Below are 19,223 nucleotides of genomic sequence, written 5' to 3'. Positions count from 1 at the left end.
AAACAAATTCGCATTTCAGAAACATGACTCTGGCTGATGAGTAGTGAATGAATTAGTGACTAAAGGTAAGTAGCATAGGGTGTGTTGCTCCAACCCAAGCAATACCTGGTGGCAGCCTTTACTGAGAAAGAGGTGGTAAACAGGGGTGATATTAATAATATTGAGCAATCAGTGCTCTAGGGTCACTGGCCAATCAAAATGGATGCTAGCTCCAACAACTACTGTAAATGTACTGGCACAGGACCACAGAATATAATCTGCTTGTATACTTAGGAAGGACTGAATAGGTCCTAGAGCAATTGAGAGGTTATAGTTGACAAGATTTGTTTATGGATTGCCTTATTACTTAGGAGGTCAGCAGGACAAGTAGGTCTGCCGAGAGGAGGTGGGCAAAGTTTCAAGTTCGATTTGGGTCAAGCTGAATTCAAGGAATGGTCCAGGCTAGGTGTGGTGGCTCATACCTGTAATCCCAGCACTTTGGGAGGCCAAAGCAGGCAGATCACTTGAGCCTAGCATTGGCAACATGGCAAAATCCCGTCTTTACAAAAAATTTAAAAATTAGCTGGGTGTCATGGCACACGATTGTAGTCCTAGTTACTTGGGAAGCTGAAGTGAGAGGATCACCAAAGCCTGGGAGGTTCAGGCTGCAGTGAGCCATGATTGCACCACTGCACTCCAGAAGCCTGGGCAACAGAGTGAGACCCTGTCTCAAAAAAGGGAGTGTTCCAGACCTATAAGTGCAAATATCCACTAGGCCTTGGAGAGGGCTGGGCTGGCAATATGGATTTGGGCATCATCAGCATGTGGACAAGTAATGAAAGCCAGGAGAGGGAAGGAGTGCACCAGAGGAAAACCACAGAGTCAGGAGTAAAGAAGGCCAGGGATAGAAACACCAGCCCTTGATGCAGGAGCAGAGGAAGAAGAGGCTTCAAAGAAGTGAGAAAAGGAGGGCAGAGAAGAAGGACAGAAGCCAGGAGAACTCAATGTCAAAGAAGCAAACGGAAAAAGTGTGTCAGGAAGAAGGAAATGGTCAAAGGAGTCTTGTGCCACAAAGAGATCTAGAAAGAGAAGGAAGGAAAGATTCTTTGGGTGAAGCAGCAACAACATCATTGATGCGTTTGGCAAGAGAAATTTCAGTGTGGTGGTGGAGGTAGAGGACAGACAGCAAGGAGGTGACAGGAAGAGGTAAGAATATGGAAACAGTGAAGTTGGAAGCTCTTTCAAGGTAAGAAGGGGATGGGAAATAAAGTATTAGTTGGAAGGGAACATGGAGCTGGGGAAGACCTGAGCGTGTTGAAATGCTTCCTGTGCTCGTGGATTCCACATCTTTGGTTCATAAATTGGGAAGGCAGTCTGTGTCAGACTCTCTGGTGGCTTCGGGATGGGAAAAACTCGACAGAGAAGGACATATTGAATACCTAGGTGGAAAAGTGAATACTTTTTTCAGTTCTCCTGAAATGTTTTCTTGCTCCCTCCCCACCCAAATCTTGGCTGCTCCTGTCTTCTCTCATAGCATGCTGTACTCCTTGATTGAGACGTCCTTTCTGGCACTCTCTCCTACTTTACCGCATATTCTATCTGTAATCCATGTTGCTAAGCCTTTCAGCCCCACCATTCCAATGACACCACACATGTAAAGGCCACCATATTATCACACCCAGTGATGAGTCTACTATTCTCATGTTCCTGGACTTCTCAGCAACATCTGACACTGTCGGTCACAAATTCTGCCTTGAAATGCTGTGGCTTCCAGGACCACAATGCTGTCTTAATTTTCTTCCTGCCTCCTTTTTAGGTGACTCCTGCTCTTTTACAAGACCTCTGGACTTACTATGCTAGTAGGGGATTGAGTTGGTGGCCCCCAAATTATATGTTCATGCCCTAACCCTAACGCCATGCATAAAGTTAGTATGACCATTAACTTACTTAGAAAAAATGTCTTAGCAGGTGTAATTAAGTTAGGGATCTCTAGATTAATCATCCTAGTTTATCCAGGTGGGCCCTAAATCTAATGACAAATGTCCTTAAAAGAAACAGGAGAAGACATAAACACAAAGGAGAAGGCCATGTAAAGATGGAGGCAGAGATTAGAGCTGTGTAGCTACAAACTAAGGAATGTCCGGAGCCACTAGAAGCTGAAAGAGGCAAGGACGGATTCTCCCCTAGAGCCTCCAGTGGGAGCGTGGCCCTGATGACACCTGGACTTCTGGCTCCTAGAACTGTGAGAGAATAAATTTCTATTGTTTTAATCTACCAAGGTCATAGTAATTTGTTACATTAGCCCTAGGAAACCAATATAATGCTCAAACGGAGTTCTTAATTTCCTCTCCCAAGCCATTTTCTTCCTGGTCTTCCTCATATCAGTCAAGTGTGCAAAAATCCACAAGTTCTTCAGGCCTAAAACCATAGGAGTTATTCTTGGTTCCTCTCTTTTTCTCCCACTTCACATGCCATGCATCAGTTTTATCCTCTCTATTTAAAAAAGTTACCCAAAGCCTGATTACTCCTCATTGCATCCACCATTACTACACAAGTTCAAGCTATTTCTCATCTTTCTTCTAGACTGTTGCTTCAACATGCTAAGTAGTTTCCCTGCTTCTTCCATTCTTAACAATTCCAGCCAACTCTTAAACTCAGATCCCATCACAATTCTGATTAAAACCTTCCAGTAGCTTCCCAAGTTCTTGGACTATGGACTCAAGGGCCCAAATGATCTAGCCCCAGCCACTGTCCAGCTTCCCCTCCACTACTTCCCTTATGGTGACCTCTTGGGCTGCCTATCTGTTCCTCAACATCCCTACGCTCCTCCCTCTCACTGGCATTTGCCATGATATCTGGGTCTTCTGTGGCCAACTTCTCTCATCAGTTAGATCTTTCCCTTCCAGAGCCTTTCCCTAGCCATCCAATCTAAAATAGCCTTCCATGTCTTTTCATCATCTACCCTGCTAAACCAATTTACTTTCTTTGCAGCATTAATGATCTAAAATTGCATTATTATGTATTTACTTGCTTGTTGATTATCTTCCCTACTAGAATGTAAGCTCTGTGAGAGAAAGTGCTTTGCCTATTCATCAAACAACCCCCAGAGTCTGGAACAAAGCTTGTCATGCAGTAGACCCTCAATATATATTGTTTGAGTGATCAGATGAATGCCTTTTAACTGCCTGCTTACCCTCTCCTTCACTGTTGTGTATTCAGTGCTTACCATAGTCCCTGACTGTGTATATGTGATAAACCAATGGGCATATGAATGAGTGAATATTTTCTTGATCACTCCAGCTGAAAGGAATCTCTCCTACCTCTGAACATATACATGCTATTGCTTTATATGTTGACACATGATTGTGCCTTCATGTCAACTCATTTCTCTGTGCCATCTCTCTTTCTCACTATAAACTCCTTTAGCTCAAGATCGTGATCTCTCTCATCTTTATTTCCCACACAACATATTTTGCCATATGTTACAGAGAGCAGCACTTCAGTGGATATTTGGTGATTGACTGACTGAATGAATAAATAAATGAATGATTACAAAGGACACAGTCTGGCAACTTGTAAACTTCCACTTGCTTAAGACTGTTCAGTCCATTCCTACTTGTCCCAGATTCTCTATAGCTCTCCACCAAATCCACCACTTGATATATCAGAGGATCAAAAAAACTTCACTTCTTCCCTCTGAGCAGTGAATACAAGAGGCAGCAAGTAGCAAAACACTCATGATATCCATGGGTCTATTGGACTCTTTTTTGGCCACTAACCCACTTAATTTGGTGTAGTTTAGCACATTACAAGATTGTTCAAGAGTACTATAAATGATGTCAGACACCATCAGAAACCACTTCAGAAAATCATTGCCTGTAGCTGGATCAAAAGGTGAACACCTGGAAACTAGCAATGCTAGGAAAACAGAATAAATCATGTTTTCTACTCTACCTCTTAGAGATTTACACCTTTTTGCCCTAAAGGATGTCCGTATTTTTAAAACTTTTAGGCTACTATAATATATGCATAAGTCATTTGTACAATAATAAAATATTTGGGTACCTGATTGAAGAGAAATTATTCTGGCTTCTCTCGCTTCTCTTTGCAATTATTCTGAGCAACTTTCAAGTCATTTTATTTATTCTGGTCATTTATTCAGGTTATTTTCATGTGGTACTACTTTCAACAAGTTAAACAAAGACAGCCACATGTATCCAAATAAATAGATAATAATAGTGACATTTGAATGTTCAATGGATTATTGAACTTAGAGTATTTTTAAATGACTTTAAAAAGCAATATGGTAGTATTTAACTGCTTTAAGCACACTAGTTTAAGCAAAATGCAGAGCTCAGAACAATAATACTTTTTTTTCTATCTCAGAGCTGTAAAAACAGGTTGATAAAACAGTTATTGTGTGAATGATAGTTAATGCACTCCAATTTTAATCCAATTATTTATTTCTTTGAGTGTTCAGTTGCTCACTAATGCCTACTTTGTGCCTCACAAAACGGCAAATGTGGTCAAAATGACTCCACCAGGAGAAGATAACTTAAACTAAATTATGAATAGATTCAGCCATTGGGCAACAGCATGTGTCTCCACAGCAGCAACCCTTACCAAAGAGACAGCAAAGCTGAGCTTCCTTAAAGTAGTGTGGGAAAAAGAAAGGAGATGTGGGAAAAATTAAGACTTTTGGTGGGGGGTCATTTTTATAGCTTGAACGTGGTTTATCTGAAATTTTGTGAACTTGATATGCTATTGTGTTCCAGGCTGCAGAGTTCAAAAAGAGATGGTTTGTTTGAAATTATGGCACCAAAATGTGTTTCCACTTAGGATTTTACAAAACAAATGCTTTGGAGATTCAGAGAAGGGGGCAGCATGGAAAGAAATAACTTTCCAATTTTATTTTAACATTAGTTCTTGGCACCCAGAGTAATTTGGTCCCAGTACACTATGACAATCACATCTGTCAAGCCCCTCTGGATTTATCTCAGACTTGAATGGAACACACAAAAATGCCCAGAAGGATTTTGTTCTTCTAGAAAATGAACCTGCTTCGCTTTGAGGACCCTTCTTAAAAGACTGTTACTTCATTCAGCTGTTCCTAGACTGAAAATATTATGAACCACACCCTGGGTTTCCGTGTTCAAAAAATGTAAAATCACAGAATTAATCAACTGAACAAAAATGTCTCCAAGTAGACAGTTTTGTCTCAAGATCTTTTTTTCTGCTATATTGAATGGCCTGCAATACAGTGGATAAAGAAACTGTGTGAGTGTGAGCGTGTATGTGTGTTTCTGTGTGTGTGTGTGTGTGTGTGGTGTGTGTGTATTGGGGGCTGCTTTGTTGTGGCTGTTTCCCCCTCCCTTCTTTGGACCTGAATGAACTAGGAATGCCTTACTGGAGTTAGTTGTTCTCAGCCGTTTCCTCTGCCTCCACACCATGCACAGTCAGAGGGAGCCGGGAAGGAAATAAAGACCTGTTAGAATGTGTTAGTGGGGAGGTAAGCAGGGAACATGCGCACTTTGAAAAAGTCAGTTCTGGCAAGAATTCACCCTTATCCTTTTCAGGATCACTCCCTTACACCGGTAAACTTTTAAAAAGCTGAAAGATAAACCTATAAACAGAAGGTCTTTTTAGAGATATATTTCCTAAACTTGTCATTCACATATGATCTTCATGATTTTAGACATATTCAAGGATCACTACCTACGAATTACTTAATCCTTGTTAGCAAATTTGACTCCTAAAAAAATCTAAATTTATTTGTTTTGTTAAGGGGAAGTTTCTTTCACTATCATACGTAGATGTGCTGGTTACATATATATTTATATATTTATTTTAAAAGTACATTTATATATTATGTATATATTATGAAATGTGAATATATAATGTATGCATATTATATGTATGATTATTACATTTATATATAATATATATTTTTCTGAAATAATATGTATTAAGTGTATACAGATATATTTATTTATTTATTTTTTATTTTTATTTTATTTTTGAGATGGAGTCTTGCTCCATTGCCCAGGCTGGAGCCCAGTGGTGTGATCTCAGCTCACTGCACCCTCCGCCTCCCAGGTTCAAGTGATTCTCCCGCCCCAGTCTCATGAGTAGCTGGGCTTACACGCATGAGCCACCACACCAGGCTTATTTTTGTATTTAGTAGAGATGGGGTTTCACCATGTTGGCCAGGCTGGTTTCGAACTCCTGACCTCAGGTGATCCACCCACCTCGGCCTCCCAAAGTGCTGGGATTATAGGCGTGAGCCACCACACCTGGCCTGTTTTTTTTATTTTTTGAGACAGAGTCTTGCTCTGTCATCTAGGCCGGAGTGCAGTGGCACAACCTCAGCTCACTGCAACCTCTGCCTCCTGGTTCAAGTGATCCTCCTGCCTCAGCCTCCCGAGTAGCTGGGATTACAGGCACGAGCCACTGCTCCCGGCTGAGATACATTTATATTTAGAAAAATATTTGCCACCTAAAAGCCACTCACTTTTGGAAACATTGGTTTGAAGTATCCCATAGTTGAATGATTTTGCAAACAAAGATGAGAGGCTCAGACATTGACATGGCACAAACCCACTTGTCAGGAGTATATATAGCTGATGCTGCCTTTCTTTCCTTGGTGACTCTCTTCTCTTTTTCTCTTCCCTTCTGCTTTAAATTATTCCAGCATCCCTTCCCACTGTCATGTTTTCCTCTCCTTCAACCCCTTACCTTGACACACTCCACAGAGACTACATATAACCTTTGTTTTCCAACAAAGCGGGGAAAATACATTCATGTCTCCCAGGGAGAGTAAGCAGTTGGTTCTACAAAAGCGTGGTTTCACTGTGAGAAAGGGACCCCGATGTCCCCACATCCTACCTAACTTCACATTCCTCCATGAAACTGCACGTTAATTATATGAGGTCACCAAAATATTGGAGGCAAGAGATCCTATTCTAAAAGTAAAGACTCTAACACAGTAACTGAAATAATGAATTGAGGCACAGTTTTTATTAAAGAATGATAGGAGATACACCTGTTAACAACAACAAAAAAAGAAATTCTAAGACTATATTTTATGACTGGGTGATCTAATTTGAATATATGTCCCTGCCAAATCTCATGGTGAATTTTAATCCCCAGTGTTGGAGTTGGGGCCTTGTGGGAGGTGTTTGGGTCATGGACATGAATCCCTCGTGGCTTGGTGCTGTCCTCATGATAGTGAAAGAGTTCTCACAAGATCTGGTTGTTTAAGTGTATGGTTCCTTCCCCTGCTCCCAACACACACACACACACACACACACACACACACACACACTCTCTCTCTCTCTCTCGCTCCTGCTTTTGCCATGTGACATGCCTGCTCCTGCTTTGCCTTTTTCCATGAGTAAAAGTCCCCTGAGGCCTCTGTAGAAGCTGAGCAGATGCGGTGCCATGCTTGTACAGCCTGCAGAAATGTGAGCCAATTAAACCTCTATTCTTTATAAATTATCCAGTCTCAAGTATTTCTTTATAGGAATGCAAGAACGGTCTAATACAGAAAGTTGGTACCAAGGAATGAGGCATTGCTATAAAGATATCTGAAAATGTGAATGTGACTTTGGAACTGGGTAACAGGTAGAGGTTTGGAGGAGATTGGAGGGCTCAGAAAAAGACGAAAAGATGAAATAAAGTTTGGAATTTCTTAGAGACTGGTTAAATGATTGTAACCAAAATGCTGATGGTGATATGGACAGTGAAGTCCAGGCTGATAAGGTCTCAGATGAAAATGAGGAACTTATTGGGAACCAGAGCAAAGGTCACCTGTGTTATGTCTTAGAAAAGAACTTGGTTGCATTCTATTCATGCCTTTGGATCTGTGGAAGTTTGAACTTCAGAGTGATGATTTAGGCTATCTGGCCAAAGACATTTCTAAGTAACAAAGCATTCAACATATGACATGGTTGCTTCTAATAGCATACATTCAGATGTGGGAGCAAATAAATGACTTAAAGTTGGAACTTATATCTAAACAGGAATAAGAGCATAAAAGTTTGGAAAATTTGCAGCCTGGTCATGTGGCAAAGAAAGAAAGAGCTTTTTTAGGAGATGAATTCAAGGAGACTGTGGAGCAACCACTTTTTAGAGAGATTTGCACAAGTAAAAAGTAGCCATGTGCTAATAGCCAAGACGATGGGGAAAAGACCTCAAAGGCATTTCAGAGATCTTGGAGGCAGCCCCTCTCATCACAGGACCAGAGACCTAGGAAGACTGAATAGTTTCATGGTCCAGGCCCAGGGACACCCTCCCCACTCACACCTGCACCCCTACCCAACCCCCCCCCCCACCCTCCCCCCAGCTTCACACTGTTCTGCACAACCTTGGGGCAATGCTCCCCACATCCTGGCCACTCTGGCTCCATCCTCAGCTCAAAGGGCCCCTGATACAGATCAGGCTGCTGTTTCAGAGGGTGTAAGCCACAAGCTTTGGCAGCTTCCATGCCATGTTAAGCTTGTGGGCATGCAGAGTGCAACAGTGAAGGAGGCTTGGCAGCCTCCATCTAGATTTCAGAGGATGTATGAAAAACCCTGGGCACCCAAGCAAAAGCTTGTTGCAGGGTTAGAGCCCTCATAGAGAACCTCTACTAGGGCAATGCAGAGGGGAAATGTGTGGTTGGAAGCTCCACACAGAGTCCCCACTGGGGCACTGCCTAGTTGAGCTGTGGAAAGGAGGCCACCATCCTCCAGACACCAAAATGGTAGATCTACTAGCAGCTTGCCGTCTGTGCCTGGAAAAGCTGCATGCACTCAACAACCTATGAGAGTTGTTTTGGGGGCTGAACTCTGCAAAGCCATAGTACAGAGGTGCCCAAGCCCTTGGAGCCTACCTTTTGCACCAGTGTGCCCTGGATGTGGCACATGAAGTCAAAGGGGATTATTTTGGAGCTTTAAGATTTAATGACTGCCCTGCTGGGTTTCAAAATTGCATGGGGCCGGTAGCCCCTTTCTTTTGACAGATTTCTCTTTTTTGGAATGAGAATGTTTACCTAATGCCTACGCCCCCATTGTATCTCGGAAGTAAATAACTTGTTTTAATTTTACAGGCTCATACACGGAAGGAACTCATTTCCAGATGAGACTTGGGATTTTTGATTGAGTTGATTCTAGAATGAGTTAAGACCTTGAGGGACTGTTGGAAAAGCATGACTATATTTTCCAATGTGAGAAGGACATGAGGTTAGCGGGGCCAGGGGCAGAAAAATATAGTTTGAATGTCCCCATCAAATCTCATGTTGAACTGTAATCCCCCGTATTGAAGGTGGGGCCTGGCGGGAGGTGTTTAGGTCATGTGGGCAGACCCCTCAGTGGCTTGATAGTGTCCTCATGATAGTAAGTTCTCATGAGATCTGGTTGTTTAAATGTATGGTACCTCCCTCTCAACTCTCTCTCTTGCTTTTGCCATGTGATGTGCTTGTTCCCACTTCGCCTTCCACCGTGAGTTAAAGCTCCCTGAGGCCTCCCTGGAAGTCAAGCAGATCCTGGGAGCCAAGTTTGTACACATCGCGGAACCATAAGTCAATTAAACCTCTTTTCTTCATAAATTGCCTAGCCTCAGCTATTTCTTTATAGCACTGCAAGAATGGTCTAATACACTGGGCAACTGCTCAGCCTCCCATTTCATTTAATTTGAGCATAGATTTAGAAATTCAGGTACAAATGCAGAAAAAGAAAAAGAAAAGAGTATCATTTATTCCCTGTGTTTTTTCTTAATTCAGTTAGAAATGGTTATGTGATAGAAAACAGAAACTTTTCGTTTTGATTTTATTTTTAAAATGAATATTTGACCCAAAAGATATGTCAAAAGCAAACAGTTTTAAAGTACTTAATACTTTTAAACTTAACATTACTTTCTGCTTGGCAGGTTCACTGACACTTTGATGATTTGATGCATAATACAGAAGGTTTTAGTAGGATACAAGGATCTTATTTTATGTAAGACCTAAATAAAATATTCTGCTCATGACAAAAATTGTGATTCAATCAAAAGACAACTGATCCTACCCACTCTGGTCTTATGTTTCCCCATTTGTAAAAGGAGTGGGTCCAATGAGAGGGTCTTCAAGCCCCCCTTCTAACTCTAAAAATTTATAATTCTGAGATCCTGCATTTCCCAAAGATATAAAATGCTTTATCTTAGTGTCGATCAGATAACTAAAGCAAACACGGCCGAGTGCAGTGGCTCAGGCCAGACGTGGTGGCTCACGTCTGTAATCCCAGCACTTTGAGAGGCTGAGGCAGGCGGATCACTTGAGGTCGGGAGTTCAAGACCAGGCTGACCAACATGGAGAAACCCTGTCTCTACTAAAAAAACAAAATTAGCCGGACGTGGTGGCGCATGCCTGTAATCCGAGCTACTCAGGAGGCTGAGGCAGGAGAATTGCTTGAACCCAGGAGGCAGAGGTTGCAGTGAGCCGAGATGGCGCCATTGCACTCCCGCCTGGGCAACAAGAGTAAAACTCTGTCAGAAAAAAAAAAAAAAAAAAGAAGAAAACACAAGTTAAAATATCAGAAAAATTATATACTTCTGAGTTTATTAACCAAGCACACTAAATATTTGTGTATTCACAATTTCCCTATCTTAAAATTAACTAAAAGTCCAACATCCAGCCTGGTTAAGTGTCATTTTTTATATTTGTAATTAAAAATAAAACAACTACTCAGTGTTATCATGTACCAAAATTGCATGTCAGGAACAAAACATTAGTGAGTTGAATTGTAGTCATCGTATGTGTCATATTTCAGTGCTTGATTCTAGTCTGAGACAGAGACATATATGGCTCTATATCTCTTTAAAATTTTTTAAAAATTGCACGTATGTCTTTTTCTGATTTGATGTAAGGCTTTAATGTTGATATGCTATTTTATAGGCTCCTTAAACTAAAAAAAAAAAAAAAAAAAACTAGTCTAGATAAAAAACAAACTATATGTCTAAGAAATTTACCCTGAACAAAGGCTGAGAGGGAAAAAAACCTTCATTATTTCAGCTGAAAAATGGCAGATTAGTTCATTGAGTTTTAACCAAGACTGAAACCCAGCGTTAAGTTCGGGGTGGGATAAGGTAAGTAGGTACGGGTGTTGGGGGGTGCCTACAAGAGCCCCTTATGGCCCACCTGAGGTCTCAAACTTTTTTACTTTTGAGATTATTTCTAAAAGAGATGAAATATTCTGTTATTCTATTTATTTTGTGCTATAAGCAATAATTTATAAAATATCATTTAAAATACACTAACATTTAGGAAATCTGATTTTGCAATTTTGTTCTTTTTTTATGTATTCAGAAGCCTTGAGAAATGTAGCAGACTTGATGACTTGATTGTGGCTTCATTATTGGTTTCTAGAGCTGCTTATTGGTTATTGACAGAATCTAAGCTCCACAAAACATGGGATGTTTGTCTATTTCACTCATTGCTGTGTCCCCAGTGCCCAGAACAGTCCCTGACACACAGCAGGCACTCAAACAAAATTTGGTTAATAAATAAAGGAAATTAGTATATTTGTGATTTCTGTTTGCAAAATGTCCATTCTCGAGTGAGAGAGAGGACTTTGGGGAAGGCTGCAGGAATTAATTGATAAATAATGTAATATTTCAATCTTTCTATGCAATAGCCCTCAAATTGTGTTCTGATCCATTCTTTAAAGCAAGAAAAAGTGAATATGCAAATACCCAATAAAAGCAGGCAGCAGTAATAGATAATACAAACGAGGATGCAATTTTTAGTTACTTCTCAAACTCTCTCTCTCTCTCTCTCTCACTTCAGGCTGCTTATATTGGTCAGAAGAGAATTGGATGGATGGATGGATGGATGGATGGATGGATGGATGGATGGACAAATAGGTAAGATTGGGAAAGGCTGACTGCTTTATCTCCCCTTTAGAAACTTAATAATTATAGCAATAATAGCTAATACAGGGCATACATGGTGCTTATCTTGTGTCAGGCTCTGTTCTAAGGGCTTTATATATATACGATATATATCAATGGAAGTAATTCTCACAACTACCCTGAGAGATATGCCCTATTTCTGACTCCATTTTGCAGATGAGGAAATTGAGGTGCAGAGATATTGACTTGCCCAAGATCACACACTTAGTCAGTGGTGGAGTCAAAAGTTAGATCACAGTGGGGTCTCTGGAGTCCACACTCCTAACCACTTTGGTATACTGCCTCTAAGACTCAGTAAAGAAACATCTCTAGCTCTCTTTAACCCACTGTTCCCAAAATTATTTGACCACAATGTACCAATCAATATCTCTAGAACATAATCTGGCAAACACAGAAGCATGATATCTGTTTGGTTCCTTACAAGTCAAAATGTTTGACCTTGTAAATAGGGAGATGAGTTATAATCAGAAATGTTCTCCTAATTTTAGGAAAGAGTTAGCATGAATTGAGTTTGAATTCTCAGCTTCCACATGCCATATAACTCACCTATGAAACAAGAGAAGGAGGCAAGACATTCTTTGCCATTTCTTAAAAATGAAACAACTTCTTTGATTGATATTCGTGAGTTGCAAACCAAACAAAACTATGTAAAAAAGTGTGTAGCTGGCAAAACGGCATGACAAATGATACCATGAAGTTCATGAGGAAAGAAAGCTAAGAAATGTTCCATTCTCCAAAGCAATTGAAACCTAGGCTTTACCATTCACTCATGAACCATTCCAGCTGAGAGGTTCTTCTCACAGCCACCAGCAGACCCTGAGTGAACCCTGGTGCAAAATCTAACATAGAACACTGCTGTGTTGTGCATGCCTGCATAGGCCCTCAGGAAGGGGAAATACGTTTGGCTAGGTAAGGATATATTTCTTAGGGAATAGGAAAGACAAGCTTGCCCCTCTGAGAGGCACACAATCCAGGTCTGCCATACAGAAGAAGGAGCTTCGAGCATCTTTATTTTAGCTGCACTGTGAATTCCTGCTCCCATCCACCAATATCAAGTTTAAGGTGGGGAAGGGTGTCAGGTGGGAATGACAGAAGGGCAAGACCCACAGGTAGAAAAAGAAGCTGCCAAGTCACTCCATTCTCACCCCGTCACCTGGGGTGGACATCAATGGCAGCTTTGTTTTAAACAAAAGCTTTGGTCAAGCAAAGGCCTTTTGCAATACGCCGACAGCTTTGGTTTAGTTTTACCATTAATCAGTGCTGAATGGAACATGGATTCAATACACTCTCAAAAGGAAAGGGCTTGGTAAGCTGAGGCTTTCTGGGTTTTCTTTGGAACTTTTTTATTAAAATTCTGATTATTGCTGGGTCTACAAATCAGATAGTAAAAGAATCCAGAATATATGGCCATGCTTTATAATGCATAGCATATGAACTAACTTGCAAACCATGCTCTTTTAAATAATGAGTAGAGGAAAACTGGCTTTTAATTATTTTACTGCTAAGCTCTAAAGTTTGTTTTACTAAATATAACTTTTAATGTTATTAATTAACATAACTTTTGAACAAAGGAAATATCTTATGTTGATGACTGTAAAGAATCACACGCATATCCATTCTCATAGTCTTCCAAAGTTAAAGGTACAGTATGAGATACATCATTCAAATACATAATGGACTCCTTGAGTGGTTCAATGGACGGCTTGAATTAATAAAAACATAGGGAAATTATTCTTTAAAACCATGAATTCACAACTACAAAGCCTATTTTTGCTTTGCTATTATTAATACAATAAGAGGTTTGACTTTGACCTTGAAATCATAAACGTGGAAAACATTAACAGTATTATATTGACATGTCTGAGCCTCTCTTTTTCTGTATTAAACTGAGGCTTCTGATAAGTTTGAAGGAGTCCCTATGGCACCAAATAAAACTAAACAATTTATACAGCCTAAGATCAAGGAGGTCTAGTGAACCAAAAGATCCCAGCTCCTTGATAAAAGGAACTCTATTTGAAACCACTGGCAATTATTAACGTTTTAAAACCATAATACAAGAAATCATTCTTGTTAAAAATAAATATTAACCTTTTGGAAAATCTAACCTTTCTAATAATCTATATAACAAGCTTTTCAAAAACATTTCAGATTCGTGTTGATAAAAATGTGTTCATATTATTAACCTAGCCTTTTTCCCTCAACCATGATACATTTAAACTAAGAATGAATTAGAAGGCTGCAATTGTCTTAAATGTAATAGCATATCTATTATAATAAATTGTCTTTTGGAATGTTAATGGTTTTTCCCCAGAAGTATTTAATTTTTTTTTTTTTTTTTTTGAGATGGAGTCTCGCTCTGTAGCCCAGGCTGGAGAGCAGTGGCACGATCTCGGCTCACTGCAAGCTCCGCCTCCTGGGTTCACGCCATTCTCCTGCCTCAGCTTCCCAAGTAGCTGGGACTACAGGCACCTGCCACGGTGCCTGGCTAATTTTTTGTATTTTTAGTAGAGACGGGGTTTCACCGTGTTAACCAAGATGGTCTTGATCTCCTGACCTCGTGATCCACCCGCCTCGGCCTCCCAAAGTGCTGGGATTACAGGCGTGAGCCACCGTGCCCAGTCTCAGAAGTATTTAATTCTTAAGATTGGGTTTTGGTAACAAAATAAAATGGGATTTTTGTCTTCCAGATCATCACTTAATCTCCTCTGGGGTAACAGAGCAGCAGTTTGCTATAACCTGTGAGTTCTGCAGGGTTACTCTGTACATCCCTACCAGGGAAACTGCTGTGGTGTCACAGATTACAGTGGAAGACACATGCTGCCTTTCTCTTGTTTTCAATCTAAATAGACCAGTAGCCATGAGCCATGCTTGAGATGGAACATACTCCAGAGATAAGCATGTAACAAAGTGGAGTAGCTAGGAAGCAATTGTCACTGGTTGTGATACTTCAAATCAGTATTCAAGACTAGCTTACCCCAAGTGGGATAACAGGCCTTTTGCAGCCAGAAAAGAATGTGCATGAATCTGAGTGCCTATAAATATTGTTGACTACAGCTTGGTGGTTCTTTGGACGTCATGTTTTCTTTGACTTTCTATTGAAATTACCACTTTGGTAAAGCTTGCAGGATAGACCTTATTTCCAAAAACAGTTTTTGTCAGAGAAATAAAGCAAAAAAAAAAAAAAATTGTGAATCTTAAGAGGTCATTCCTTTTAATCCTGGTTAAGTATAAGCAATTTAAAATATTTAAATGTAGTGATATTTACAAATTATTAGAATGGGCATTAATCCTGTTTAATCTTTAGCGACATTATGGAGGCAGTGCTCCAATAAGAGAAGGAAAGTACTGAGACCATTTTTTAGCTGAAAATGTCACTCAATGAAGGTGAGCTGTCTCCTCAAAACAACAAAATGCAGTTTAAACTGATCTTCAGACTCTCAAAAATGATGTTTTCATTTCAAATATATATATATGGTTACAATAATTAATGTGTTCTATTGATTTGCTTGACAACTATTAATGTACCCCATGTTACCAGGATAATCTGAGTCCTTTTGAAACTCCTTAAATGGAAGTATTTTTGAATATCATGAGCTGTAGCTGATGCCAATTTTTGGTCCTATAGAGTAGCTTAATATTCCCAAAAGACTGTTTCTCAATTTGTTTTTGGTTTAAACAATGGGTGTTTAATTTAACTAAGGAAAACCTTAAACTTAAGATTCGATTGTGGCAACACAGAATGAAATGGGATTTTTGTCTTCCAGATAAATAGTCATTAAGTTCAGCTCACAAATCTCTTTAGTCTGTATATAAGTATAGCAAATGTTAATAATTATTTTTAAGTGGGCTTTGAATAATGTTTGGTCTCATTAATTAAACACTTTCAAATATTTAAACTTTGTTTATAAATTTAATAAATTCTATATTTTTAAGTACTTCAATTATCTAAATTATAGAAATTACAGCAGATACTTAAGAAGCTGTTTTATATCTTGTACATTAAACTTAAAGACATTGAAGTTCTCTTAAATGCTCCAATATTGTATATGAGCTTAGTAACATTTCAATTTAAAATCTCAAGTCTAAATAAAGTGATAAACCATCCCTAACTGAGGAGATGTCTGGTATACAGAGCTTTCTATTTTAAAATGAAGACAATTCTGAGCAAATCAGGACAAATTGGTCACCCTAAGTCAAAATCACACAATTACAAATTTTCAACTGAAGTCGTAAGACTGTCATTCCAAAAAGACAAATTTGTAAAATAAGAAATATGAACAGCTTTCTTCTTAACCCCCAAATATTATTACTTCCATTTTAATTATTGCAATCCTTCCTACACTTAATTCTAAATCTCCCCAGAGCTAAAAGATTCTTTCCCACTAAAGGAAACCTGTTACCATGCCATGTAATTTAGGTCACATGTGCATAGAGATTTTGGCCCACATAGGGACTAGACTTGTTAAAGACCCTGATGAGTTTCACTGAACTTTGTTTCATGGTTGAAATGTCATGGACTTCTAAATATGAAGGTGAGCTCAACATCACTAATCATTAGGGAAACGCGAGTCAAAACCATAATGATATATCACTTCATACCGATTAAAAGGGCTACTATTAAAAAAACAGAAAATGTTGGCAAGAATGTAGAGAAATTGGAACCCTATGCACTGTTGGTGGGAATGCAAAATAGTGCAGCTGCTATGGAAAATAGTATAGCAGTCCCTCAGAAAATATAATTACCATATGATCCAGCAATTCCACTTCTGGGAATATACCCGAAAGAATGGAATTAGCTGGGTGTGGTGTCACATGCCTGAAGTCCTAGCTACTCAGGAGGCTGAGGGAGGAGGATCACTTGAGCCCAGGAGTTTCAGGCTGCAAAGTGCTAGGATTGCACCCCTGCACTCCAGGCTGGGAAACAGAGAGAGACCCTGTCTCTGAAAAAAAAAAAAAAAAAAAAAGAAGAGGAAAGCCGAATCTCCAAGAGACATTTGTACAGCCATGTTCATACCAACAATGTTCACAATAGCCAAAAGGTAGAAGCAATTTATGTGTCCACTGATGAATGAATGGATAAGCAAAATGTAGGATATACATTCAATGGCTATAAAAAGGAAGGAAATTCTGATACATACTACAACATAGGTGAACTTTGAGACATTATGGTAAGTGAAACGTCATTCACAAAAAGACAAATACTGCATGATTCCACTCATGTGAAGTACCTAGAGGAGTCAAATTCATGGAGACAGAAAGCAAAATGGTGGTTGCCAGGGGCTAGGGATGCAGGGGAATGTGGAATTTTTTTTTAATGGGTACAGAGTTTTAGAGTTGTAAGACGAAGAGTTCTGGAGAATGGTTGTACAACAGTGTGAGTGTGCTTAACACTACTGAACACTACTACACTTAAAAATGGTTCATATGGGCCGGGCACAATGGCTCACGCCTGTAATTCCAGCACTTTGGGAGGCCGAGGCAGGATCACCTGAGGTCAGGAGTTCAAGACCAGCCCGGTCAACATGGTGAAACACGTCTCTACTAAAAATACAAAAATTAGCCAGGTGTGGTGGCATGTGCCTGTAGTCCCAGGTACTCGGGCAGGTGAAGCAGGAGAAGTGCTTGAGCCCGGGAGGTGGAGGTTGCAGTGAACCAAGATGGTGCCAATGCACTCCAGTCTGGGTGATAAAGCCAGACTCCATCTCAAAAAAAAAAAAAAAGCTTAATATGGTAAAACTTATGTGGCATGTAGTTTATCACAATTACAGTAATTTAAAAAATCAAAAAGTTTGGTAACAACAAGTATTGATGAGGATATGTAGAAATTAGAACTCTCTCATACATTGCTGGTGGGAAGGTAAAATAGTGCAGCCACTTTGAAAAATAGTTCAGTCATTCCTTAAATGATTAGATGTAGAGTCATCATATGACCTAGCAATTCCACTACTAGGTATACACCCAAGAGAAATGAACACATGTGTTCATGTAGAAACTTACACATGAATGTTTATAACAGTATTATTCAGAATATTCAAAAGGTGGAAACAACCCAAATGCTTGTCAATAGGCAAATGGACAAACAAAATGTGGCATACAATGGAATATTATTTGGCTCTAAAAACTCATGAACAAACTTCTGGTTTCCGGTTCTAACAAGAACCTGATTCCCAGGTTCTAACAGTGGAGATCGAGAAAAAACCCCCTCATGCTTCTGGCAGGGGGAGGAGAAAAGGAACTATTTTGGAGTATGCAGAGCACTCTGTTTTTCTTAATAAGACCTGCCCTGAAAAGAAACTATTTTACCAGAGCCTAACCAACCTAGATGTAAAGAAATGCTCAACTCCAGCCCCCTCTATGGCACCTACGGCGGTGGAAGTTTGGCAGGGTTACTGGGAAGCATTTGTGAAGTTCACAACCCAGGGACCCAGGCTCACTAAAAGACCAATGCTGAATCATACATGGTACTATATAATGTTTTATCTCCCCTCTACACCATATTATCACATTACTAAAGGCCTATTTACTGCAGTTCCTTGTACCCAGTACATTACCTCTCGCTTTCAAAAATTGCAAGGCATACTAAAAGGCAAAAAACAAAACAAAAACATAGTTTGAAGAGAAAGAGCAAACATCAAAACCAGACTCAAATATGGCAAGAATGTCAGAATTATCAGCCTGGAAATTTAAGACAATTATGATTAATATACTAAGGGCTCTAATGGAAAAAGCAGACAACACACAAGAATATGTGGATAACGTAATCAGAGAGACGGAAGTTCTAGGAAAGAATAAAAAAGAAACGATACAGAGCAAAACACCGTGACAGAAGTGAAGACTGCTTTTGATGGGCTCATTAGTAGACCGGACATGGCTAAGCAGAGTCTCTGAGCTTGAGGATGTGTCAACAGAAACTTTCAAAATTGAAGAGCAAAGGCAAAGAAGACTGAAAAAAATGGAATAGAATATCAAAGGATGGTAGGACAACTATCAATGTAACATGTGCATGATGTGCATGATGTGCATGACAGGAATAGCAGAAGGAGAAGAAAGGAAGGAATGGAAGAAATATTTGAGGCAATAATGACTGTGAATTTCCTTGAATTAATGTCGGACGCCAAACTACAGACCCAGGGAGTTCCAAGTACACCAGGCAGAATACATGCCAAAAAGAATACACCTAGGCATATCATATTGAAACTGCAGAAAACCACAGATAAATAAATCTTAAAAGGAGCCAGAATAAAAATGAAGTATTGAAATGTGCTACAACATAGATGAACCTTGAAAACGCACTTAGTGAAATAAGTTAGTTACAC

At 39.6% G+C, this 19,223-nt stretch overlaps 1 protein-coding gene across 2 annotated transcripts in view; it reads right to left on the bottom strand.

The window, feature by feature from the left end:
* The window catches only part of LOC129006063 (protein CASC2), a 155,184-nt gene that overhangs the window by 114,001 nt on the left and 21,960 nt on the right, over window positions 1–19,223 (bottom strand). Inside the window, exon 2 of one of the 2 annotated variants that reach the window (XR_008491900.2) lies at window positions 1,285–1,418. The exons of the other annotated variant lie outside the window; for it this stretch is intronic. The gene's annotated coding sequence lies outside the window, so the exon portion shown is untranslated. The remainder of the gene's footprint in view (window positions 1–1,284; window positions 1,419–19,223) is intronic. 2 annotated transcript variants of the gene reach the window in all.

The sequence above is a fragment of the Pongo pygmaeus genome, chromosome 8, assembly GCF_028885625.2.
Source record: "Pongo pygmaeus isolate AG05252 chromosome 8, NHGRI_mPonPyg2-v2.0_pri, whole genome shotgun sequence".
NCBI lineage: Eukaryota > Metazoa > Chordata > Mammalia > Primates > Hominidae > Pongo > Pongo pygmaeus.
This window is presented reverse-complemented; position numbering and strand designations above follow the sequence as displayed.